At 37.2% G+C, this 27470-nt stretch overlaps 1 long non-coding RNA gene and 1 other non-coding gene across 2 annotated transcripts; both read right to left on the reverse strand.

Annotated features, from left to right (window-relative positions):
• Window positions 1-1827: 1827 nt before the first annotated feature.
• LOC118905654 lies at window positions 1828-4619 on the reverse strand. The gene is made up of 3 exons (XR_005022305.1): window positions 4598-4619; window positions 3144-3219; window positions 1828-2149 (listed from the first exon to the last, which is right to left on the reverse strand). It is a non-coding gene; the product is annotated as an uncharacterized LOC118905654 (long non-coding RNA).
• A 4309-nt stretch (window positions 4620-8928) lies between these two features.
• TRNAG-GCC lies at window positions 8929-9001 on the reverse strand. The gene has a single exon. It is a non-coding gene; the product is annotated as a tRNA-Gly (tRNA).
• Window positions 9002-27470: the final 18469 nt, after the last annotated feature.

Below are 27470 nucleotides of genomic sequence, written 5' to 3' on the forward strand. Positions count from 1 at the left end.
GAGTGCTCCTTCGGTCTCCTTTCGCTCACTGGAAACTAAACGTACTAGGGCAGTTTTGAAGTTTCGGATTCGGAATCTATGTGAATAGTTGCACTTCTCAGCAATAAAGAAGGACAGCCTCAGCCTCAAAGCTGCCGGAAATACAGGGCTGCTGTCAGTCTTACGTGCTGGAATGCCCCTGTTAGGAAATTGGCGTTTTCCTGAGAACGATAGGGTGCTTGCAGTGCCTTGCATGAAGAGTCCCAAAGGCGCCAAGACCTAAAGGGAACACGACACTGCCAGGCAGCCTCATAGGAATGTCCATGTATTGCATCCATAAGATTATGTATCAACTGCAAATTTGAGCACTCACTGGGTACTTAATGTTAAAAAATGATATTAAGGAATAAAAGTCCTATATTTTAAATATACACACCAAAATTGTATACATGTAATTACATGTTGTCTCAGAGCTGCTTCAAGATAATATGGAATAGGGTGAAACACGTGGGGGTATAGATAAAACATGACAGCCATCAGTTGGTAAATATTAAAGCTGAATGAGTTCATGTGTATACAAGGAACACTCACAGTATTTTGTATGCTTTTGTATATGTTTAAAATTTGTGATAATTGTTTAAAAACAAGACGACACTGTAGAAAACAGTTTGGCAGTTTCTCAAAGGTTAAACGTAGAGCTAACATATGATCCAACAACTCTGCTACTACCTACACTGCACATCTAAAAGAACTGAAAGCAGGGATTTGATCAAATATCTGTACACCAATGATCATAGCAGCATGATTCACAATAGCTACAAGTGGAAACAACCCAAGTGTCAATCAACCGATGAATAACAAAATATGGCATATACACACAATGGGATTTATTAAGCCAAAGAAGGAATGGCATTTTGTTACATGCTATAACATGGATGAACCTTGAAAACATTGTTTACTGAAATAAGCCAGACATAGAAGGACAAATATTGTAGATTCCACTCACACGAGGTACCTAGAATAGGCAAATTCATAGAGACAGAAAATAGAATAGAGGTTACTAAGGGCTGCTGGGAGGGAAAATGGGGTTGTTACTGTTTGATGGTTACAGAGTTTTCGTTGAGGATGATGAAAAAGTTTTGGTTATACACAGTGGTGATGGTTATACAACACTGTGGCTGTATTGAATGCCACTGAACGGCATAGTTATAAATGGTTAAAATAAATATTATTTATGTATATTTTACCACAATAAAAAAAAAGAGGAATAACTGAGTTGAAATTTCAATTCTTCCTTTTCCGAGAGTCAGTTTCATCGTCTGTAAAATTAGTAATTGTAGTTGTCTATCCTCTGAGCTAAGTGCAGAGTAAGCACTCAGTAGGAGAGATCAGTACTACTTCCACTTCAACAGCAAAGGACTGTTGTGAAGTTTAACTAAGTCAATGGATAGGAAAGAACTTTCTAAATGGCAAACTGCTATACAAATATTAACAAACATTTGGTGTTACTGTCTCCCAAGGCCATGGAACAGGTCAGAAGAAGGATAATTCTTTTGCACTGGTATGTCCTACATGGGCCAAGAGAATATATGGGTTTCTGTATTGTATCAGAAGGTATTAGAAAAAGAAGGCATAAAACTTAGAGAACAATTGTCTTTTACCGTGATGCTTAAACATGCTCAGGCAACTGCTTAAAATAAGTGCTCAAGACATAATGGTCATATCTTTCTTTCCTTTTAGGCTACTACTATTCTTACTAAAAGTTTACTTCATTTTAAAAATATAGAACATGGAAGCTTACAGAATTTCTTAAGCATATCTAGAACCTACTGCCAAATACTGTAGTTCAATTCATATCTTTAATCTCATTTTGAAACAGCAATTAGAAATGTGTATTTAAGGAAACCACTAGCTTCCCTTTTTGAATCCATGAAAGAAGGCAAGGATTCACCTTAGCATAAGATGATAACTACTGAATTACTATGAATTATTACAGTATCAGAAAGAAGGTCATTTTCAATTACCGGTTCCATTTACCTCTGGCTTATAAGAGCGGCGAGTATATGTTAAGTCAATAATCAGCCCAAGTTCTTCATTCTGGTCTTGGATTTTGTTAAAAAAGATCCAAGGGGGAAAACCATTCTTCTGGAGCAAGATTCTTTTCAAAACTCTGTCGGAGAGAATAAAATAAGAAAGAACATGTGTTTAAAATCCTTTATGATATTATCCATTTATTCAAACCCTGTGATGCTAACATATGAGATTCAAAGTAAAGTTTCCTCCTCTGGAATTTACAAGCGATATTCCAATCCTTTCTTCCAGAGAGATTAGACGGAAGAAAATAAGCTCACTTCTATATATTTATTTCTATGTTTGTTTATTTCATGTTGGTCTCCTAAAGAGACTGTAAACTCCCAGAAGGCAGGGACCACATCAATTTTGCCTACCACTGTATTGCCAGCTCCAAGCAGAGTGCCTGTAAATAGACACATAAATAAATACTTCTTGAATATCTACATATATGAAGGATGGCTTTCACTGCTAAATATTCTTTTATGTATTTGGCTTATTTATGTACTCTGTTCCATTGATCTGTTTGGTTATTCAACTGCCAGCAACACACTTTTTTTTTTTAAATTAGTAGACTAGTTTTAGAGCAGTTTTAGATTCACAGCAAAACTGAGCAAAAAGTACACAGTTCCCACTTATACCCTCTCTCCTTCATCCCACACAGCCTTCCCCACTATCAACATGCCATACCAGTGTGCTTCATTTGTGAGAATTCATGAACCAACACTGACACATTATTATCAATCAAAGTCCATAGTTTATTGCATTCATGGTACAAGTAACTGACTATTTCTTTATTTCTAGTACAGTCATCCCCAAACATCTACATACTGAGATATATATTACTTTCTTACAAATTACTTTATTCTTTATTTATAGTTAGGGCATTACATTGTTTTGTGTTTTTTTTTTTGTTTTAAATTAAGTACAAAAGTAGGTTGTATTTATCTATGAATTCCATTTCTGGATAGTAAAGGAAGATTTAAAAAGTATTTGCTATATAAAGGGAAAATGGAGTACGACGGGTTTGAGAGCCAGGGCTCTATATGGTGAATTCAGATTTCTGGAAGAATACGGTATTAACTTTCGCTTACCTGTATTAAAGGAACTTTGAAAGCAATGAAACGAGTCCCAGGCATCCGCTGTCCAACTGGGAGATAATCTTTCCACCTATTAATATCTTTTTTGTTAGGCAAATTTTATGTTAGGCTGTCTCCCTGCATAGGATGAAGGCGCTGTGAAAATGGAAATCATATCCCTCTATAGTAGGTCCCACTTCTTTCTGCTTTGCATTTTGCTGCTCCACTTATTCAACCCCACCTAGTAATAACCTATACTTCCCTTGTTCCTGTTTTCCCATCATGAAAACAGATAAAAGGCAACCAAACAACGCAAAGGTCCCAACAAATAAGGGATATCCAAAACCAGAGATGGCCAGAACTTCTGTATCCCTGATAAAACCTAGCCCGGTGTTGAATACTAAGGTATCCTTAATACATGCGTGTTGACTGAAATAGTTTAAACTCAATTCTTCCACTTCACAGTTTATTTTTAGTCCTCATACAAAACCTGATAATAAAATTCCTTAATGCTAGGAATCACAGTGAAAAATAATATCTGAACTGACTTCTGTCACATGAGTTAGAACTAAGGTTAATTCAGTGTATCTGAAGCATAGAAAGTGAGGGCAAAAGTGGCACAAGATGGGGCTAGAGAAGCAGAGAGGATTCTAGACCACGCAGAGTCTTAAAGGCCAACAGTGTGTTTTCTATTCTCAAAACAATGTTTGTGAGCGATGTTTATGAGCAATGTTCCAACTTGCTTTTAAGGTGTCTTGTGTGAAAAATGGATTGGAAGGAAACAAGATACATGGACACTAGTTAGGACCTAATCGCAACAGACAGGCAAGTTCAGGATTAGGATGTTGAGGAAGAGCTGACAGATTCCAAATAAATTCTGGAGATAAACTGAAGCGGGCTTAATAGGGTATGAGATGGAGGAAAGGAAGGTCTTAGGGAATTAAAGGGTTTACTGCACACATGAGCAAAGTCTCAAAATTAATCATTTGAACGTACAGAGGTAGATCTCTCAAATGACACCGGTTAGGAAGCAACAGTATGCCCTTTAGAATTCCTAGAGACAACACAAATCAACTGTTTCGATGGAAAATTCAGCGGGACCGGTGCGTTTTTTCACTCAAACTTAGTTCCAGTTCCTATTACTCACATTTTCTGTGCCAAAACAACACAGCTTGAGGAATTGAAGGGGATTCCATTTTGGTAATTAAGGAGTGTCCCCAACACTGACAGTCGCATCTTAAAAAGCACTCCCTCTGCATGCTACCCGAGGAGCAATGGCCAGAGCTTCCCTTTGAAAACGATGGGGAGAAATCTGAACATCACACACTGTCCCTTTCAGCTACTGTGAACTGAGCCGCGAGATGACCAATACCCCCTGGCACAGCGCGGACCGGCCAGCGCGCGGGGGCAACAGGGACAGGAGACAGCACAAGAGACGAAGCCCAGGCCCAGGGGCCAAGGTGTATTACCTTTCCGGGTTGTGCTTTCCGCCCCCTCTTGGCCGACGAACGTCTGGAAAAGCCGCGACCCTGACCCCAGCGCCTGCGGCCATGCTGCCACTGGCTCATGTGACCCCCAACCTGCCGCCCACCCAACGCCAAGAGTGCCAAAGTCGCCAACCCGGCGCCCCCGGTGCCAGCACAAGGCCCCGAACCACAGGCGCCTAGGCACGAGCCCACGCAGCTCGCGGACCTCCTTTTACTGCGCATGCGCCACCACCCGTCCACATGACGTCATCACGCCGGCCGACTCAGACGCTTGATTAGTAAGGAGGACTCTCATGCCTGCAATTCCCTCCTTAGCCGAAGGCGGCTAGCAGAGGTCCATTAGTTCGTGGGTGTAACCTTCAGGATTCCAATAGTACAGGACACGGAAAGTTGTCCCACTCTCCCAGTTTCTTGTGTGGTTCTTTCAGATATTTCCCAAGTGCTTACATTCACACTTACTGTATCTTGTATGGAAGTATTTGTACCTAATGGATATCCTGTATTTTATAGAAGAGCAGCATACTATATACATAGTCTACAATCTGTCTTGGATAGTGATTTTCCCAGTCAATTTTTGTGTACATCCATTCTATGCTCTTTAATAGCTGCGTAACATTACATAATTTACATGACCAGTCCAATATTGATGCACTTTTAGTTGTTTTCAATTTGGGGGTTTTTTGTTTGTTTTTTGTTTTTGTCCTGTGTTACAGATAGGCTGCAATGTGAACCTCTTTATACACGTATAGAGCTATATATAAATTTCTAGACACAGAATTTCTGGAATGAAAGAGATGCAAACTTAAAATATTGAAAGATTTTCAATCAATCTAATCTGCCTAATCAACCTTCACAAATATTCTATCAACTTATCCTCCACTCACAGTGACACATTTATTGGGTTTCTATTATGTGCCTGGTATCATGCTGGAGCTTGACTGTATGTATTTACATTTTAGACAATACCAAAAAATGCCTGAGAGAGATAAGAGTGGAGCTCAAGTATAACATTTCCTCACAGTATCAGGCATAGGGATCTGTATCTGTTAGAAAAACTATGAATCCTGCCACAAGTGGACAGCAAAGAACAGCATGTCCTACAGTAGGTCTGAGGGTATAATAGCATACTAAATTCCATTGTTATTTATACTAACAAATGTTTTTTGTTAGTTTTACTTTTTAGTTTCTAATTTCTGAAAGTAGCTTACATACATATACACTGTTAGTAATCTTCACAACCATTTGAGCTGGGTAAACTGAGTCAGGAAGGTCAGAATTTTTGAATGAATGAATGAGTAAAAAGATCACTAGCTTTAATGTATCTGGGACAGTCATAGTCTAACCAAGTTTAAATCCACAAGCATTTATTTACAATTCTGAAAACTTCCACATAATTAAAAATGGGACAATATTAGTAAATCACTATTTGGATAAAGAAAAGGTACAAGTTAGCACAACATAGTTTACAAACTTAAATTAGGCACATTCAATTTGGTGCTAAATCATAAAATACTCTTTTGCAATTTATGAAAAATATCCAATAGGCATGGAATGGCCAAAAAGTACAAATGATACAAATATCTATAGACATGACAGTGTACAAATGGTGACATAAATCTACCAGAAAGTAGAAAATCTATGTTGGTCTTATAGTTCCAGCTGGCTAAAAGATACAGGCTTTGGGTGGGAACACAAAAAAATCCAGACCTGGCCATAACAGGGTTTCCAGAAAGTATGGCAACTAGCAAAGAGTAGGCCTCTGGATGGGAGTGGGTCCAACATGAGCTAAAACAATGCCTTAATGGGTATGTAGTATGCTGGGATGGAAAATATAGGAGCAAGGGATATTTGGAGAATCAGATAGCTAAGCATTTGACACTAACAAAATCTACCAGTATCTGATAGGGCCTCAGGTACCATGCAAGGGTTTCAGGGATTCCAGTATTGAATTAAATCAAAATGTGACAATGGGAAGAATTAAGGAGAGCCTCAGGGGTAGAGGAACTGGGTATGTTACAGCAAGACATGTCTCAGTTAACCTGATGGGTTCAAAATGCAGGAAGTGGGTATACGGGACAAGACAATACCCTAACTATAAGAATAAAGGTTGAGGTCAGGGTAGGGCTTGGTGTTCCTAAGTGTTGAAATAGAGCTCTTTAGTTTCTTCCTCCTACATGTAAGATACTTCTAGAGGTTAAGATGATACTGAGCCTGCAAGCTGAAGTTAAATGGCTGGAACTAGGGAGAGAAAATAAGTTACATAGGCTCGGAACCAGGAAAAGCCTAACTAAGGGTTTGCCTAAATAGAATTGAATGTTGGAACTGAATATTTTAATACGTAAACATTTTACTGATGCCAAAATTTGTCTTACCACACTTCCCCCAATCTCACACCACCCACCCTAACCTGCAGTAGCTATGGGTCCCTTGATTTCCATGGAAATACAGAGAAAAGAGACACTGATCTGGCTTGCAGGTATTTAGGAAGTTGTTAGCCTCACATCACATACTAGTATCATGTAAGTAGGCCGTCTGAAGTATGAAGCTTAGGGGAAAAACCTTGAAGGAAACTTAAAAGCTTAAGCCACACCTCTATACTACACTACCTTTCACAATTTCTTCTCAGCTAAGCATCATCCCCATTAGTGAAAAAACTCATATCTCATGATAGGAGAAACAGGCCTAAAAATTAAATGTGTGTCTTTGGAGGTCCCATCTAGGCGATATCTTCCTGGTACTGGAAAAGTCCCCAGGAAGATCAGTCTTTGCACCCCTGAAACCTTACCACCAAGGAAAATGACTAGGTCCATAGATTTCCTCCCTCAAACCAGCTTACCTCACATATAAATCATTAGCAACTCAGCCCTTACTCACATTATCGCAGTCACAAGAGTGGTTAGGGAGAAAAGCACTAACCAGGGGAACTAAAACAGAGGCAATCCAGGCCAAGTTGGGCTGATGGCAGATATCTGCTCCTTACGCTTGGGTGCATAATGCGACTCACCACAATGCCTTTTTCACAGACCCTTTTTAAAGTTTCTCCACAAAATCCAACAGCTCAAGTTAATTCATGATGCTTCAAGGTAAACAATCGTCAAGAGAAAAACATGCAATATGTCTTACAATGTTGGATTCCTTACAAATAGGACAAGGAAATAACCATGTAGACAAAACCAGAGCATTTTAAAACATCTGTATTCTACAAGCATACCAGTGAATGCTATAATTAAGGTAATATGACATAAAACAAAATGAAAAATATATGTAAGACTGTTCTCTTTAGTGTACAGAATTCATGGCAGTTGCTGCACTATCTAGCTACTTAAATATATCTAAATGTATAACTGTCTGTTCTGGTAATACAAAATGAGGCCCAAGTGTGTCAACTTGTTTCCCACAGAAACCAAAAAATCTACATGAATCTCTTTTCTCCTGTGCCCTTTCACCTTACCTGCTCCCAATTCTCCACGAATGTCCTCTTCTTTCTCTAATTATTCTCCCCTTCATTTTGCTTGGCCTTGCACCCAAGCATGCAAGACAGAGAACCCTAGAGGTCCAAGATTCTAGAGTGGCTGTTTGCAAGGGGGAGGAGATTACAGTAACTGCCACACTGTATATACTTCTGTGCAAAGAAAAAGGGACAGTATGCAGAATGTCTCTCACATATAAAAAGAGCTGGATGACAGGATACCTGTGTGGCCCAAGGAACTAGAGGTAGCAAATTATGGGCAAAAGAATTGCATCCAAAGGCTGGAAAAGGAAAGGTTTGCAACCAGCTCTGTCTCCTAGCTCTCTGGTATTTGCTTCCAATGGGCTGAGTCTATTTTGTGAAGCATCAAGCACTGAAAAGAAGACTCCTGCTGCTGGAAGTTGACAGGAAGTAACATCCATGAGGGGAAGAATGCAAGATCAAGGCTTATCCTAGAAACAATGCCTATAATAAAAAAAAAAAAATAGAAAGAGGAAGAGAAATGTAACTCCCTCTTGTTTTCCACAATGGTTGCACCATTGTATATTCCCACCAACACGACACAAGGGTCTCAGTTTCTCCACATCTTCACCATTTTTTATATTCTCTCTCTTTTTTTTTTTGTTTTTGATAGCAGCCATCCTGATGAGTGTGAGGTGATGTCTCATTGTAGTTTTTTTTTTAATTGTTTCTACAGTAGGTCCTTGTTGGTTATCTATTTTATTTTATTAATTTATTTTTAAAATATTTATTTATTTATTTGGCTACACTGGGTCTTAGTTGCAGCATGCAGGATCCTTTATTTGTGGCTTGTGAACTCTTAGTTGAGGCATGTGGGATCTAGTTCCCTCAGCAGGGATTGAACCTGGGCCCCCTGCATTGGCAGCACAGAGTCTTAACCACTGGACCACCAGGGAAGTCCCTCATTGTAGTTCTGATTTACATTTTTCTAATGATTAGTGATGTTGAGCATCTTTTCATGTGCTTATTGGCCATTCATATATGTTTGGAGAAACGGCTCTGCAAGTTCTTTGCCCATTTGATAATTGGCTAATTGGGTGTTTTGTTCTGTTTTTGTTTTCGCGTTTGGGTTCTTTATATATTATGGATATTAATCCCATATCAGATATGTGATTTGCAAATATTTTCCCCCATTCTGTGGGTTGCCTCTTTACACTTCTGTTTTTTTAATTGGGGTGTAGTTGCTTTACAATGTTGTGTTAGTTTCTGCTGTACGGTGAAGTGAATCAGCTATATGTATACATATATCCCCTCTTTTTTGGATTTCCTTCCCAGTTAGGTCACCACAGAGCATTGAGTAGAGTTCCCTGTGCTATACAGCAGGTTTCCTTTTTACTCTGTTGATGGTGTCTTCTGATATACAGAATTTTAAAATTTTCATGAAGTCCAGTTTGTCTGTTGTTTCTTTTGTTGCTTGTGCCTTTGGTATCATATCCAGGAAATCATTGCCAAATCTACTGTTGTGCAACTTTTGCTCTGAGTTTTCTTCTAAGAGTTTTATAGTTTTAGGTCTTAACATTTAAATCTTTGGTCCATTTAGAGTTGAGTTTTGTATATGTTGCTAGGTGAGAGTGTAACTTCCTTCTTTCACATGTGGATATCCAGTTTTTCGAGCAACATTTGTTGAAAAGACTATCCTTTTCCCATTGAATGGTCTTGATACCTTTGCTGAAAATCATTTGACCATGTATGTGAGAGTTTTTTCCTGGGGTCTCTTTGCTCTAGCTGGGACTTCCAATAATGTGTTGAAGAGAATTGGCAAGAGTGGGCATTCTTGCCTTGTTCCTGGTCTTAGAGGAAAAGCTTTCAGTTTTACACTGTTGAGTGTGGTGTGAGTTAGTTGTGGGCCCTCATAAATGGCCTTTATTATATTGATTAGTTTCTTTCCATTCCTGATTTGTTGAGTGCTTTTTCATGAAAGAGTGTTGAGTATTGTCAGCTGCTTTTTCTGTATCAGTCAAGATAATCGTGTGGTTTTGTCCTTCATTCTGTTAATGTGAAGTATTATATTGGTAGATTTTTATGTGTTGAATCATCCTTACATTCCATGGTTAAATCCCACTTGATCATGGTGTATACATACTTCTTTTAATGTGTTGTGAATTCTGTGTGCTAGTATTTTGTTGAGGATGATCAAAGCCATCTGGTCCTTGGCTTTTCTGTGTTGGCAGGTTTTTGATTACTGATTGAATCTCCTTGCTAGTTATATGTTTGTTCAGATTTTCTATTTTTTCATGATTCAGTCTTGGTAGGTTGTGTCTTTCTCAGAATTTATGTTTGTCTTCTTGGCTATCCAATTTGTTGGTATACAGTTGTTCATAGTATTTATTCTCTTATAATCCTTATTTCTGTGGCATTGGTTGTGATAGTCCCTCTTTCATTTCTGATTTTATTATTTGAGTCTTCTTTTTAGTCAGTCTGGCTCCTTAGTTAGTCTGGCTAAGAGGTTGTCAATTTTGTTGATCTTCTGAAAAAAACACTTTTAGTTTCATGATTTTTTTTTCCTGCTGACTATTTCATTTATCTGTGCTCTAATCTTTATTATTTCCTTCCTTCTGCCTGCTTTAGGTTTAGTTCTTCTTTTAGTTCCTTGAGGTAAAAGTTAGATTGTTTACTTGAGATCTTGCCTTTTTTAATATATGCATTTACGGCTATAAACTTCCTTCTTAGTACTTCTTTCGCTGCGTCCATAAGTTTTTTGGCATTTTGTGTTTTCATTTGTGTCCAGGTATTTTCTAATTTCCTTTGTGACTTCTTGTTTGACCCATTGGTTTTGTAAGAGTGTAGTGTTTAATTTCCACATATTGTAAAGTTTTCAGTTTTTCTTGTGCTATTTGTTTCTAGTTTCATTCCATTGTGATTGGAAAAGATACTGTGTATTATGGTTTCAGTCTTCTTGAATTTATTTAGACTTGCTTTGTGGCTAGACATGTGTTCTATCCTGAAGAATGTTGCATGTGTACTTGAGAAAATGTGTTGTGCTGTTGTTGGGTGGAGTGTTCTGTATATATATCGGTTATGTCTGATTGGTCTATAGTGTTGTTCAATTTCTGAATTTCTTTATTCTTCTGTATGGTTGTTCTGTTCATTATTGAAAGTGGGTGTTGAAGCCTCTTAATATTATTATGTTGCTGTGTATTTCTCCCTTCAGTTCTTTCAACATCTGCCTCATTAATTTAGGAGCTCTGAGGTTTGGTGCATAAATACTTATAAATATTCTTGGTGAATTGACCCCTTTTTTTAAAAATAAAATTTATTTATTTATTTGTTTATTTATGGCTGCATTGGGTCTTCGTTGCTTTGTGTGGGTTTTCTCTAGTTGCGGGTTTCTCATTGCAGTTGCTTCTATTGTTACAGAGCACGGGCTCTAGGCACGTGGGCTTCAGTAGTTGTGGTATGTGGGCTTCAGTAGTTGTGGCTCGTAGGCTCTAGAGTGCAGGCTCAGTAGTTGTGGCTCATGGGCTTAGTTGCTCCGTAGCATGTGGGATCTTCCCAGATCAGGGCTCGAACCTGTGTCCCCTGCATTGGCAGGCAGATTCTTAACCACTGTGCCACCAGGGAAGCCCTGAATTGACCCTTTTATCATTATGTGATGTATTTCTTTGTCTCTTGTAACGGTTTTTGACTTAAAGTCTATTTTGTCTGAAATTAATATAGCCACTCCTGTGCTCTTTTGGTTACTATTTGCATGAAATCTCTTTTTTCATCCTTTTACTTGGAATCGATATGTATCCTTACATCTAAAATGTTTCTTTGATGGACAACATGTAGTTGGAAGACCACTAAAGACCATTAATTTTTTAAAAATATTTATTTATTTATTTTGGCTGCACTGGGTCTTAGTTGTGGCACACAGGATTTTCGTTGTGGCACGTGGGGTCTTTAGTTGTGGCATGCATGCGGGATCTATATCCCCGACCAGGGATCGAACCTGGGCCCCCTGCATTGGGAGCGCAGAGTCTTAGCCACTGGGCCACCAGGGAAGACCCAGACTGCTAACTTTTAATATTAAAAAATGACTCAAGGAAAGAATCTGAAACTGTTTATTTATACCAAAAGACATTTAATCTCAGATCAGAGAGTTGCTGATGACACCTGCTTAGTTTTGAAGAATTCATCTTAAGAATTCTCTTTCAAGTATTTGGGTTATACCACTATCCAGAGGCAAGTGTGGGAAAACTGATCAAACATATGGGAATTATTAGAAATTAATTTCCTTAATGAAGTCTATAAACCATCAAGGAGGTAATAAAAGTCAGTTCTGGGAAATGTATTTTTTAATAAGAATTTTTCATATTTAATTTTAACTTTTGGGGTTTTTTTTTTAGCTGATAAAAGTGAGAGAGAGAGACAGAGTTCTTTTTTCTCACACGTTGGGTTAGTTGTCAAAGTGCTGGTTTCTTAATATTGTATCATTAGTGTTCTACAAATATCCTAATGAATCAAACTCTCTTTTTGTAAGCTAATGGCAATCGGCTATTTTCAAAGGCAACACCCTGTGCTCTACACCCAGCATTATTTAGTTGCAGTGAATAGCCATTTTGAACATTCATTTTGGCATTCTTTCCTCGAGGGCTCAAATAAGACTAACTGTGCCAAAACATTGGCTGTATTGTTATTTATTTAGGGATTTCAAATTGCCAAAATGAATATGCAAAATTCCTTTCTTTGCTTTTTATTCTTTATCCCTTAAAAAATGCCATTGAAGCAAGGTGGGTGTGCCCCATGGTGTTCTACCTTTTCAGAAAAACCTCTTGGAAGAGTTGATACCATAGAAATCTCTTTATATGGTTGAGTAATATTCCATTGTATATATATGCCACATCTTCTTTATCCATTCATCCGATGATGGACACTTAGGTTGCTTCCATGTCCTGGCTATTGGAAATAGAGTTGCAATGAACATATTGGTACATGACTCTTTTTGAATTATGGTTTTCTCAGGATATATGCCCAGTAGTGGGATTGCTGGGTCATATGGTAGTTCTATTTTTAGTTTTTTAAGGAACCTCCATACTGTTCTCCATAGTGGCTGTACCAATTTACATTCCCACCAACAGTGCAAGAGTGTTCCCTTTTCTCCACACCCTCTCCAGCATTTATTGTTTCTAGATTTTTTGATCATGGCCATTCTGACTGGTGTGAGATGATATCTCATTGTAGTTTCTTTTTTGTTTGTTTGTTTTTTCTCATTGTAGTTTTGATTTGCATTTCTCTAATGATTAATGATGTTGAGCATTCTTTCATGTGTTTGTTGGCAATCTGTATACCTTCTTTGGAGAGATATCTATTTAGGTCTTCTGCCCATTTTTGGATTGGGCTGTTTGTTTTTTTTTGTTGTTATTGAGCTGCATGAGCTGCTTGTAAATTTTGGAGATTAATCTTTTGTCAGTTGCTTCATTTGCAAATATTTTCTCCCATTCTGAGGGTTGTCTTTTGGTCTTGTTTATGGTTTCCTTTGCTGTGCAAAAGCTTTTAAGTTTCATTAGGTCCCATTTGTTTATTTTTGCTTTTATTTCCATTTCTCTAGTAGCTGAGTCAAAAAGGATCTTGCCGTGATTTATGTCATACAGTGTTCTGCCTATGTTTTCCTCTAAGAGTCTGAGTTATTTGTAGTGAGGTGGATGGAGTGAGAGTGTGTCATACAGAGTGAAGTAAGTCAGAAAGAGAAAAACAAATACAGTATGCTAACACATATATATGGAATCTAAGGAAAAAAAAAAAAAGGTCATGAAGAACCTAGTGGTAAGACGGGAGTAAAGACACAGACCTACTAGAGAATGGACTTGAGAATATGGGGAGGGGGAAGGGTAAGATGTGACAAAGTGAGAGAGTGGCATGGACATATATACACTACCAAACGTAAAATAGATAACTAGTGGGAAGCAGCCGCATAGCACAGAGAGATCAGCTCGGTGCTTTGTGACCACCTAGAGGGGTGGGATAGGGAGGGTGGGAGGAAGGGAGAGGCAAGAGGGAAGAGATATGGGAACATATGTATATGTATAGCTGATTCACTTTGTTATAAAGCAGAAACTAACACACCATTTTAAAGCAATTATACTCCAATAAAGATGTTAAAAAAAAAAGAAATCTCTTTAGTAATTGAATAGATTTTAAGTTAAGCTTGCCTTTCTATGATCAAAAGCACATTGTTGTAAGCGCTCTGTAAAAATGTTTTGTTAGTGTAGTAACTTTTAATTCTGGGGGAAGAAAATCTTATGACCTTGAGTTTCCTTCAGAGGCTCTTTCACATTTGTGGTTGTGTTAGCATTCATCTTTTCTTGACTCATAACTGCCTGTTTTACTTTTAATAACCTCTTCTTTTTTTATGGACATTGTGTCTTTTTAAAAAGTCTCTTTAAGGGTCTGAGATATTCTCATTTTAAAGTCTTTTGAAAGTATAGTTTGTAATCTCATTTTTAGCAGGAGTGTTATTTTGTTTTGTCTTTTGGTGCATCCTTCTCTACCTGGTGTTTTTTTGGTTGTCTCTGACTTGCCCTTTGTGGCTCCTTCTTTATAAGGAAGGTTTATATTGGAAGCTTTGGGTTCTTACTCTCCAGGAATATTGGGGAAAATCTCAATAACCAGTCCCTGAACCAGCAGGTGACTTGACTGAGGTCACTTTTGTTTGATTACCTCTGATCTTTTCCATGTGTATTGCTTCAGCCTTGGGCAGTAGTCACAGCTTTTATTGCCTTCTTTCACAGATGAGAGAGCCCTGCTTCAACTCCTGATTTCACAAAATGACCCAACTTTGTCCCCACTTTCCATGCTATAAGATGATTTTAATTCCTATTATTAGAGTTAATTTCTTAGGTGTCTCAAATAGTAAAATTGTAAAATAGATAACTTGCTTGTTTCTGCTTGCTTCTTTTACTGCTACAACTATAGGAGGTTAAAGAACTGCTGTGGTTTGTTGGAATATGTTGAGTCCTTACTGGGTAACCTTTAATCCCTGTTTCTTTATTTTTAAGTGAAGATAATTTGGACAGTGGTTGTGAAGCCCAAATGTTACTATATTTGTGAAAGGGCTTTATAAACGGAGAAACATAATCTAAATGTTAGACTTTATTATTGTTTAATCATAAGGATTGTGTTATTATTCTATTTAAATCTTTTGATTATCAGGTTGTTCCATTGACCTGTTATGTATGGCAACAGCCATTATATCAAAACAATGGTGGAACACAGATTCCTGATACTACTGTGGTCTCTTTGGAAAAAACAGCTCAGTGGGGTTCTGGAGATGATCAGGTATGTCTTGTGTAACTGGCAAACTATCTTTTGGTAAGCAGCATGAGAAATTCTAATTTACCTATGAAGAATGGAAAGAGGCGAATTACGTTAATATTCCATTTTTCTAATAGATCTTTGGCAGCCTTAATTATGTAGAACAGCAGTTTACTTTTTTTTTTGGTCTCAGGACTCCTTCACATTCTTCAAAAGTATTTTAAAGAGCTTTTGTTTATAAGGGTTATCTGTATCAATATTTAGCTTACAAAAAAATTAAAACATTTTAAAAATATTTATTTAAAAATATCAAACCCATTACATATTTACATAAAAATATATTTAAAAATGAAAAATGGCTATTTTCCAAAACAAAAAAAAAATTAGTTGAAAGGGTGGCATTGTTTTATAGTTTTGCATATCTCTTTAATGTCAGGCTTACTAGAAGACAGTTGGTGTATTAGGCAGGGTTCTCCAGAAAAATAGAACCAATAGGAAATATACATACATAAATAGGTATATATATATATGTATGTAAAATAAGGAATTGGTTCATGTGATTATGGAGGCTGAGAATTCCCAAGATCTGTAACCTGGGGATCCAGGAGAGCTGATAGTATAGTTCCAGTCTGAAACTGAAGGCCCGAGAACCAGGAGCTGACTGATGGTGTGTGTTCTAGCCCAAGCCTAGAGGTCCGAGGACCAGGGGAGCTGATGGTGTAAGTTCCACTTCAGGTCCAAGTCCGAAGCAGAAAACTGATGTCCCAGCTTGAAGACCATCAGGCAGAGAGAGCGAATTATCTTTTGCCCAGCCTTTTGTTCTATTCAGGCCTTTAATGGGTTGGATGAGGCCTGCCCACCTTAAGAAGGGCAGTCTCCTTTACTAAGTCTGTGGAACAGATGTTAATCTCATCCAGACACACCCTCACAGACACACCCAGATGTTTAACCAAATATCTGGACACCCTATGGCACAGCCAAGTTGACACATAAAGTTAACCATCATAACTGAATTCTCAGATCTGCTTCTGCATTTAGTCCATTGGGATATATTGTTTTGGTTGAATTATGTGAAGAAAATCTGACCTTACATAGGTATGTAGTTAGAAAAGGAAGGCCCACTTAACTTCCCTGAAAGCGTGTCAGTGAGCCCCAGGGATCTTTGGACCACACTTTGGGAACCACTGACCTAGAACATAGTAATAAACTTAGAAGAAATGGAAACAATTGTGAGCAGACAGGAAAAAGCCTCATATATGTTTGTTGGAGAAAAAAATGCATCCTTACTCATAATGATTAAATATTTAAGGTTGATTATCTAATAACTTGGGTATCAGATTTCTTCTAGTACCTTCAATTTCCCCTAAATTGCATTTATTATCCATTAAATGCAAGGTATGGAGGAAGGAGATTTACTGTCGCCAAGTGAAAAGGGTTAAGAGAAACCCTGACCGGAAAAAGCACGGTACTCTGTGATCATTAAATGGAAGGGGGATTGTTATGGGTTGAATTGTGTCCCCCAAAATGATGTGTTGAAGTCCCAATCTGCAATACCTCAGAATGTGACCTTACTTGGAAATATAGTGATGGCAGATAGAACTATTTAAGTTAAGAAGAGATCATATTGGATTTAGGGTGGGCCCTTAATCCAATATGACTGGTGTCCTTGTAAGAGAGGGACACACAGGAAGAGGCCTGCCATGTGAAGACAGAGGCAGAGATGGAGTTATGCTGCCATAAGCCAAGAAATGCCTGGGGCTGCGAGAAGGAGGAAGAGGTAAGAAGGATCCTCCCCTAGAGGCTTTGGATGGAGCAGGGCCCTGCCAACACCTTGATTTCAGACTTTTAGCCTCCAGAACTGTGAGAGAATACATTTCTGTTGTTTTAAGCCCTCTGCTTTGTGTAAGTTCATTATGGCAGCTTTAGGAAACGAATACAGAGGTATATTCCTAAATAGTTTAATATTCTCTGAGGGCATGTTTATGGTAGAGCACAGTCCAAAAATGGATATCTTCCCTTTTTTCGGTCCTTGTTTTATAAAATATAAACCATGGATAGATCCTGCAGCTCTTCATTTCTGCCTTTATGCCTGGGTTCCTCAGGAGAACTGGAGGATTATACCACTTCGTAATTCTCTCCCCTCTTTTCTCCTTCTGGTTATTCTGCTCATTCATCCTTGTTGCTGTCATCCAAGTTAACTTTTTTTTATTCATTGAAAACTATAGCTCTTGCTACACTGTCTTCTTTTAGTTTCTTTCACTTCAGCTTACATTACCCATCCAGTGTCTGAAACACTTGGATCTTTGATCTAATGTGCAGAGATATTTTTCCTTCACTCCTCCCAACCTTCTCCTATCCCTACTTACCCCGTGGTCACAGTCTAAACCTTATCAGCTCCAGCAACTTGAGTACAAATGTCTCATCCTGTCTTCCCTCCAGCTACTGCCCCATTTGATATTTCTGCTCCCTGTTAAGTGAAATTTTCAAGAGCTTTTGGTCTCTATTTTCTGATATCTTATCCTCATTTTTTAAAAAGTCAGGTTTATTGGGGTATAATTTAAATACAGCAAAATTAACTCTTTTAGGTGAACAGTTTGATGAGCTTTGACAAGTACATACAGTTATATAACTAGTACACATTTAATTGCCATCACCCCCAAAAAGTTTCCTTGTGCCCCTTTGTAGTCAGTCATCGCCCCCATGCTTAGTCCCTGGCAACCGCTAATCTCATTTCTGTCTCTATAGTTTTGCCTTTCAGAATTGCAGGGTGTAGATTTTTAAAAAATTAATTAATTTATTTATTTTTGGCTGCATTGGGTCTTTGTTGTTGCACGCGGGCTTTCTCTAGTTGTGGCAAGTGGGGGCTACTCTTCTATGCGGTGCTCGGGCTTCTGCTTGTGGTGGCTTCTCTTGTTGTAGAGCACGGGCTGTAGTCGTGCGGGTTTCAGTAGTTGTGGCACGCAGGCTCAGTAGTTGTGGCTCACGGGCTCTAGAGCACAGGCTCGGTAGTTGTGGTGCATGGGCTTTGTTGCTCTGTGACATGTGGGATATTCCCGGACCAGAGCTCAAACCCATGCCCACTGAAGTGGCAGGCGGATTCTTAACCACTGCACCACCAGGGAAGTCCCATGTGTAGATTTTTGAATCTGGCTTCTTTCACTTGGCACATGCTTTTAAGGTTCATCCATGTTGTTGAATAAATCAGTAGCTCTTTAAAATTTATTTCTAAGTAGTATTCCACTTATGTACAGGTTTTTAGGTAGACAGCTGGTTTCATTTCTCTTGGGTAAATACCTAGGAATGGGATTGCTGGCTGATACGGTAACTGTACATTTAACATTATAAGAAAGTGCCAAAGTGTTTTCCGAAGTGCCTGTACTATTTTGCATTCCCCACAATGTATAGGTGTTCTAGTTGTTTTGCATCCTTGCCAGCTCTTGGTATTGTCAGGATTTTTTTGTTTTTGTTTTAAAATTTTTAATCATTTTAGGTATGTTGTGGTGTCTCAGTGTGGTTTTAATATGCATTTTCCTAACTATAATGTGCATCTTTTTGTGTGCTTATTTGTCATCCATGTTTTTTCTTTAGTGAAGGGGTTGGTTTAAATCTCTTCCCCATTTTTTATGGGTAATTTGTTCCATTTGTTGAGTTTTGAGAGTTCTTTATATATTCTAGATGTAAGTCCTTTATGTGTTTTGCAAATATTTTCTCCCAGTCTATGGTTTTTCTTTGAATTGTCCTATTTGTTTTTTGAAGAGTAGAAGTTTTAATTTTAATGAAGTTGAAGTTGGTTTATTGATTTTTTTTTTTTATGGTTTTTACTTCTTATGTCTAACCTGGTAAATTTTGACCTAATCCTAGATCACAAAGATTTTCTCCTATATTTTTTTCTAGAACAGGGTTTCTCAGCCTTGGTGCTTTTGATATTTGGGCTAGATAATTCTTTATTTTACAGGACTGTCCTGTGTATTGTAAGATGTTTAGCAGCACCCTTGGCCTCTTTCCACTAGATATCAGTAATACTGCCACATGTTGGTAAACGTCAAAAATATCTCCAAACATTGTCAAATGTATCATGGTTGGGGGGAGAGGAGGGTGTCAAAATCTTGCCCAGTTGAGAACGAGTTTTTGAAGTTTTATAGTTTTAAGTTTCACATTTATATCTAAATCTGTTTTGAGTTGGTTTTTGATTATGGTGTGAAGTAGGGGTCCAGCTTCATTTTCTTACATACGAATATCTAATTGTTATTCCAACACCATTTGCTGAAAATACTCCCTTTTCCCTTGGCATCTTTGTGTGGGTCTATTTCTGGACTCTCTATTCCATTGATTTATATCTGTATCATCATGTTAATACTGTGCTCTTAATTACTGTACTGTCCTGAAATCAGATAGTGTGAGTTCTCCCACTTTGTTTTTCTTTTTAAAAATGGTTTCGTTTATGCTAGATTCTTTGAATTTCCATGTAAATTTTAGAGTCAGTTTGTCAATTTCTATTTAAAAAGTCTGCTGGAATTTTGATTCAAATTGCCTTGAGTCTATAAATCAATTTGAAGGGAATTGACATCTTAACAATATTGAGTTCTCTAACCCACAGACACAACAGTTCTTACAGTTTTACTTAGATCGCTAATTTCTTCATCAGTGTTTTGTTGCCTTCAGTGTACCAAACTTAATACATGTTTGTATTAGACTTACTGAAATGTTAAGAAAATTTCAATTCCTACTGTTCAGCACAATTATATAGGAATATAATTGACTTTCTGTATTGATCTTGTAGCCTATGACCTTGCTAATCTCATTTACTAGTTCTAGTATAGTTCTTTTGTAGATTCTTTAGGACTTTTTAATGTATAGACAATCATATCCATTGTATTTTTTTTTCCTTTTTCCTTTTTGACATATATGCCTTATCTACTGGCTAGGATCTACTTATTCTTCTACTTGATCTTCTTGTGTTCTATCCTCACTTCTGTGAAAGCAAGTGTCACCAACAAATTTGTGTAGCTGAATACAGTAAGCACTTTTCTGTCCTCATCTTAGATGCAATAAATAGCATTTCATATTCTTAACCAATGCTTAACTTCTTAAAATTATTTCCTTTCTCGGCTTCTCCTGGTTTTCTTTCTACTCCTCTGACTATTCTTTCTCAGTTTCCTTTGCTGCTTTATCGTCCCCTGTTAAACCTTAAAATCAGAGGTTGCAAGCTGTGGACCTGCATATGGCTCAAATGTGGTTTGCAGGAAAAAAAATTGGGGGGCACAGTGTTCTAAAAATTTTTAAACAGAATACTTTAAAGTGTGCATGCAGTGCATAGTTGGCCACAGGTCCCATTACTCTCTAATATCAGGCAGGTTTACTCATTTCTTTTACCTCCCTGTACCTATACACATTTGAGTTTTTAACTTCTGCTTGAAATGTTGGAATGTTTTGGTTCTCATCTAGATCTAGGGCTTTAAATATGCCTGTGTACTTAAAAATCCCAAGTTTGTATCTCCAACCTTTACTTCTCTCTCAAAATTTGTTTGTATTTATTCTGTTGTTTATTTTTTATCCCTCTTCACATCTGTCAAAAAATACTTAGAGATTTGAGGCCCTTTTTATATGGGTTAAAAAGGTATAACACTCAGAATCATAGCAACAAAATAAGCAGAAAGAAAAGAATGGTCAACAGATTTTTTAAAATTTTATTTTATGAGGGGAAATTATAAGAGCATGTTTACATGGAGAGAGGAATGACTCATTAGAAAGGGAAAATGCATGAAGGAAAATGGGAGAATCACATACAGGAAAGAAATCATTGAAAAAAAATGGAATGGGATGGGAAACTCTTTGATAGGTAGTAAGACTTTTTTTAAGTCACAAGATGAAAATCTGGGTTAGGTAATGGGGTTGTAGATCTTGTGCTAGGAAGATAAGGAAGGTCCATCTCCTGTTCTTCACTTACTAAAGTAGGAAATGAGGTCATCAGTTGAAAAATGAGGAAGGAGGGTTCAGTAGTTCTGAGGAGAGAAAGTATAAAGTAATCTTTTTAGCCAATCAACTTACCCGGAAAATAGAGTAGAATTTCCAGGCAGGGCTGAGTGCCCTTGAGGTTTAATGTCATCAGTCTAAAGGAAAACCAGTGTAGGTGTGTGCTTTCTTCGGCAGTGTGCTGCTGCTTGGATTAAGACAAGCAGAAGGTTCAACCAGATCTGAGATTTTGCCAGGCAAATAGGATAGTGGGGGAAAAGGGTAAGAAAGAAGAGATGCTTGCAAGGTAGTGATTATAAGGATGATTATGAACTCTCAGAGTGGTAAAGAGGGAAATACAGGTAAGAAAGGAATTATGAAAAGTGTAAATGTGACAGGATAGTTGTCTTCATAAGGTTACAAAATTATTGCAGTTGAGGAGCTAGAGTTAAGTAAGTGATCTGTGGAGGTCAAAGGATGGGCAGGAGAACACAGGGATACGTCTCTCATCAGTAGTGAGGAATAAAGGAATGAGGAAAGGCTTGAGCCTATGGAATGAGGCTCAAACCCTGATCAAAGGGGCTAAGAGATGAGTTGGGGACCCGAGATTTTGCCGTAGTGAGAGTCACAAGATGACTGGAATTCCCTTGCTTTAAAACCCATTCATTTGACCCACTATCCCCTATTGAATAGAGTGCTCTCAAAAGAAAAAAATTAAAATAATCATTCTCGTATTCCTTTTATTTTCAAGTAATAAAAATGTAGAAAACATGTTTCCAGTAGCAATGTTCGATGTTAAGGATTTGACTAATTTATCTGACATAGATGGGATTGATATATTTTGGAATGTCAAAGGTCTATAATCCCATAAGCCATAGATGAGTAGTGTTAATATTTTAGAAAATTCACTCCAATATTTTTCTCTGTATCTAATTATATACTGATATTAGGTAGTGGATAGTTGTGTATCTTTTTTTTTTTAATTTACTGTAAGAGCATTTGGTTGGTGAATTTTAAATACTGGAAATAATCCTTTAAAGAAAAAAGTCTTGTTGAAATTGTGAAATCTTTCTAAATTGTAGTACAACATATTTTTATGGGTGGGTCATTTGGGAATGAAAAAAATATATATTCTCTTAAAAAAATTTGAGTTGGTTAAGGAAGAAGAGTAATCGACTACAAAATAATGAAAATCAGTACATTATATATCTAAGCATGTTGATTGCCATCAATATAATGTCTCATCTTTTTATTTAAACAAATAAATGTAAATCAAATGAATTCATTATTTAACAAAAAATTTTATATAAATAATGAAAAACTGCAAGTAGAGGAAACATGGCAAAGAGAAAAACAGAAATAATTAAGTTAGAAAATAGAATTGTTAAATTCAAGACAAAATATATACATTCCTAGTAAATCCAGTCAAGAAAAAAAAAAAAAACCTTAATGAAATAGACTTAACACAAACCTATCAAAGCTTATAGAGTTGGATTAGAGCTAGGAAGAAATCAAGAATGTTATGATAGTACCAGCTATCAAAAAGGTTTCTGGATCTAATGGATTCACTGATGAAATCTTTTATATTTTTAAGGAAAATCAAATTTCCTTGTGTTAAAAAAATATAGAACAAGGTTAGAAAACAAAAGAAGCATTCTACAATACTGATTAATCTTATGAGTGAAAATGTTAAAGACTGTGCTAGCAAATATGATTAAGGTCTAATCTACCACTACCAAGTAGGAAATGTGAAGTTTTTGCAATATGATGAAATTTATTGCAGTATTTTATCAGATGTAGTCAGGGACAAAAAGATACTATAATGTAGTTTGATCAAATTTAGTGCTCATTCCTAATCAAATTAATTTAAAATGAAAATAAAAGAATACTTTAATAGCATGATAGGACGAATATTCTTTTTTTTTTTAAAGAAGTGTCTTTTTGTTTGTTTTTTATTTATTTTATTTGTGGGTCTTTGTTTCTGTGCGAGGGCTTTCTCTAGTTGCAGCGAGCGGGGGCCGCTCTTCATTGCGGTGCGCGGGCCTCTCACTATCGCGGCCTCTCTTGTTGCGGAGCACAGGCTCCAGATGCGCAGGCTCAGCAGTTGTGGCTCACGGGCCCAGCCGCTCTGCGGCATGTGGGATCTTCCCAGACCAGGGCTCGAACCCGTGTCCCCTGCATTGGCAGTAAGATTCTTAACCACTGTGCCACCAGGGAAGCCCCGAATATTCTTCATTATTAACTAATACTAAATTTAAAAAGAAAATGTGTTTAAAAACTGCTTACCATTAGTATTTAACTCAACATTATTTCAACATTGCTACCTAGTGTGGTCTGTGGATTGGTGCCAGGCCATGAATTGCTTGTTACTGTCAAGAGATAAGTACAAGAATTAAGAAGTGTTTAGAAACTTTTATAGCAATTTGATGTTTTTTAGAACTAGAAATCAGATACTTAGACTTGTGTTTTGTATTTTGGGCTTATATGTCTTTTCAATTTCATTTTCCTAGTTATTTTCACTACCTTTTAAAATTAGTTTATTATTTTTCTTTACTTGTTACCTGTTAATTTTTATTAGTATTTTAAAAAAGTGTCAGTCTGTAATGAATTGGAAGTAGGAAAAACTGATTCTTCCTATAGATACTTTGAAAAATATTTTCATCAAATTTGATGTTAGATGTAGATTTTTATTAGATGCATTGTATGAGATTAAGGATGCCCTCTTATATTCTTTTTTTTTTTTAATCATCTTTATTGGAGTACAGTTGCTTTACAATGGTGTGTTAGTTTCTGCTTTATAACAAAGTGAATCAGTTATACATATACATATGTTCCCATATCTCTTCCGTCTTGCATTTCCCTCCCTCCCACCCTCCCTATCCCACCCCTCTAGGTGGTCACAAAGCACCGAGCTGATCTCCCTGTGCTATGCGGCTGCTTCCCACTAGCTATCAATTTTACATTTGGTAGTGTATATATGTCCATGCCACTCTCTCACCCTGTCACATCTCACCCCTCCCCCTCCCCATATCCTCAAGTCCATTCTCTAGTAGGTCTGTGTCTTTATTCCCGTCTTGCCACTAGGTCCTTCATGACCTTTTTTTTCTTTCCTTAGATTCCATATATATGTGTTAGCATACTGTACTTCTTTTTCTGTTTCTGAACTTACTTCACTCTCTATGACAGACTCTAACTCCATCCACCTCACTACAAATACTTCCATTTCATTTCTTTTTATGGCTGAGTAATATTCCATTGTATATATGTGCCACATCTTCTTTATCCATTCATCCGATGATGGACATTTAGGTTGCTTCCATGTCCTGGCTATTGGAAATAGAGCTGCAATGAACATTTTGGTACATGACTCTTTTTGAATTATGGTTTTCTCAGGGTATATGCCCAGTAGAGGGATTGCTGGGTCATATGGTAGTTCTATTTGTAGTTTTTTAAGGAACCTTCATACTGTTCTCCATAGTGGCTGTATCAATTTACATTCCCACCAACAATGCAAAAGGGTTCCCTTTTCTCCACACCCTCTCCAGCATTTATTGTTTTTAGATTTTTTGATGATGGCCATTCTGACCGGTGTGAGATGATATCTCATTGTAGTTTTGATTTGCATTTCTCTAATGATTAATGATGTTGAGCATTCTTTCATGTGTCTGTTGGCAATCAGTATATCTTCTTTGGAGAAATGTTTATTTAGGTCTTCTGCCCATTTTTGGATTGGGTTGTTTGTTTTTTGTTATTGAGCTGCATGAGCTGCTTGTAAATCTTGGAGATTAATCCCTTGTCAGTTGCTTCATTTGCAAATATTTTCTCCCATTCTGAGGGTTCTCTTTTGGTCTTATTTATGGTTTCCTTTGCTGTGCAAAAGCTTTTAAGTTTCATTAGGTCCCATTTGTTTATTTGTGTTTTTATTTCCATTTCTCTAGGAGCTGGGTCAAAAAGGATCTTGCTGTAATTTATGTCATAGAGTGTTCTGCCTATGTTTTCCTCTAAGAGTTTGATAGTGTCTGGCCTTACACTTAGGTCTTTAATCCATTTTGAGTTTCTTTTTGTGTATGGTGTTAGGGAGTGTTCTAATTTCATACTTTTACATGTACCTGTCCAATTTTCCCAGCACCACTTATTGAAGAGGCTGTCTTTTCTACACTGTATATGCTTGCCTCCTTTATCAAAGATAAGGTGACCATATGTGTGTGGGTTTATCTCTGGGCTTTATATCCTGTTCCATTGATCTATATTTCTGTTTTTGTGCCAGTACCAAACTGTCTTGATTACTGTAGCTTTGTAATATAATCTGAAGTCAGGGAGCCTGATTGCTCCAGCTCCATTTTTCGTTCTCAAGATTGCTTTGGCTATTCGGGGTCTTTTGTGTTTCCATACAAATTGTGAAACTTTTTGTTCTAGTTCTGTGAAAAATGCCAGTGGTAGTTTGATAGGGATTGCATTGAATCTGTAGATTGCTTTGGGTAGTAGAGTCATTTTCACAATGTTGATTCTTCCAATCCAAGAACATGGTATATCTCTCCATCTATTTGTATCATCTTTAATTTCTTTCATCAGTGTCCTATAATTTTCTGCATACAGGTCTTTTGTCTGCTTAGGTAGGTTTATTCCTAGATATTTAATCTTTTTGTTGCAATGGTAAATGGGAGTGTTTTCTTAATTTCACTTTCAGATTTTTCATCATTAGTGTATAGAAATGCAAGAGATTTCTGTGCATTAACTTTGTATCCTGCTACTTTACCAAATTCATTGATTAGCTCTAGTAGTTTTCTGGTAGCATCTTTAGGATTCTCTATGTAGAGTATCATGTCATCTGCAAACAGTGACAGCTTTACTTCTTCTTTTCTGATTTGGATTCCTTTTATTTCTTTTTCTTCTCTGATTGCTGTGGCTAACACTTCCAAAACTATGTTGAATAATAGTGGTGAGAATGGGCAACCTTGTCTTGTTCCTGATCTTAGTGGAAATGGTTTCAGTTTTTCACCATTGAGGACAATGTTGGCTGTGGGTTTGTCATATATGGCCTTTATTATGTTGAGGAAATTTCCCTCTATGCCTACTTTCTGCAGGGCTTTTATCATAAATGGGTGTTGAATTTTGTCAAAAGCTTTCTCTGCAACTATTGAGATGATCATATGGTTTTTCTCCTTCAGTTTGTTAATATGATGTATCACGTTGATTGATTTGCGTATATTGAAGAATCCTTGCATTCCTGGAATAAACCCCACCTGATCATGGTGTATGATCCTTTTCATGTGCTGTTGAATTCTGTTTGCTAGTATTTTGTTGAGGATTTTTGCATCTCTGTTCATCAGTGATATTGGCCTGTAGTTTTCTTTCTTTGTGACAGCTTTGTCTGGTTTTGGTATCAGGGTGATGGTGGCCTCGTAGAATGAGTTGGGGAGTATTCCTCCCTGTGCTATATTTTGGAAGAGTTTGAGAAGGATAGGTGTTAGCTCTTCTCTAAATGTTTGATAGAATTCGCCAGTGAAGCCATCTGGTCCTGGGCTTTTGTTTGTTGGAAGATTTTTAATCACTGTTTCAATTTCAGTGCTTGTGATTGGTCTGTTCATATTTTCTATTTCTTCCTGGTTCAGTCTCAACAGGTTGTGCATTTCTAAGAATCTGTCCATTTCTTCCAGGTTGTCCATTTTATTGGCATAGAGTTGCTTGTAGTAATCTCTCATGATCGTTTGTATTTCTGCAGTGTCAGTGGTTACTTCTCCTTTTTCATTTCTAATACTATTGATTTGAGTCTTCTCCCTTTTTCTCTTGATGAGTCTGGCTAATGGTTTATCAATTTTGTTTATCTTCTCAAAGAACCAGCTTTTAGTTTTATTGATCTTCACTATTGTCTCCTTCATTTCTTTTTCATTTATTTCTGATCTGATCTTTATGATTTCTTTCCTTCTGCTAGATTTGTGTTTTTTTTTTTTTTTGTTCTTCTTTCTCTAATTGATTTAGGTGCAAGGTTAGGTTGTTTATTCGAGATGTTTCCTGTTTCTTGAGGTAGGCTTGTATTGCTATAAACTTCCCTCTTAGCACTGCTTTTGCTGCGTCTCATAGGTTTTGGGTCGTCGTGTCTCCATTGTCATTTGTTTCTAGCTATTTTTTGATTTCCCCTTTGATTTCTTCAGTGATCACTTCGTTATTAAGTAGTGTATT

This window comes from Balaenoptera musculus, chromosome 13 (genome assembly GCF_009873245.2).
Source record: "Balaenoptera musculus isolate JJ_BM4_2016_0621 chromosome 13, mBalMus1.pri.v3, whole genome shotgun sequence".
Taxonomy (NCBI): domain Eukaryota; kingdom Metazoa; phylum Chordata; class Mammalia; order Artiodactyla; family Balaenopteridae; genus Balaenoptera; species Balaenoptera musculus.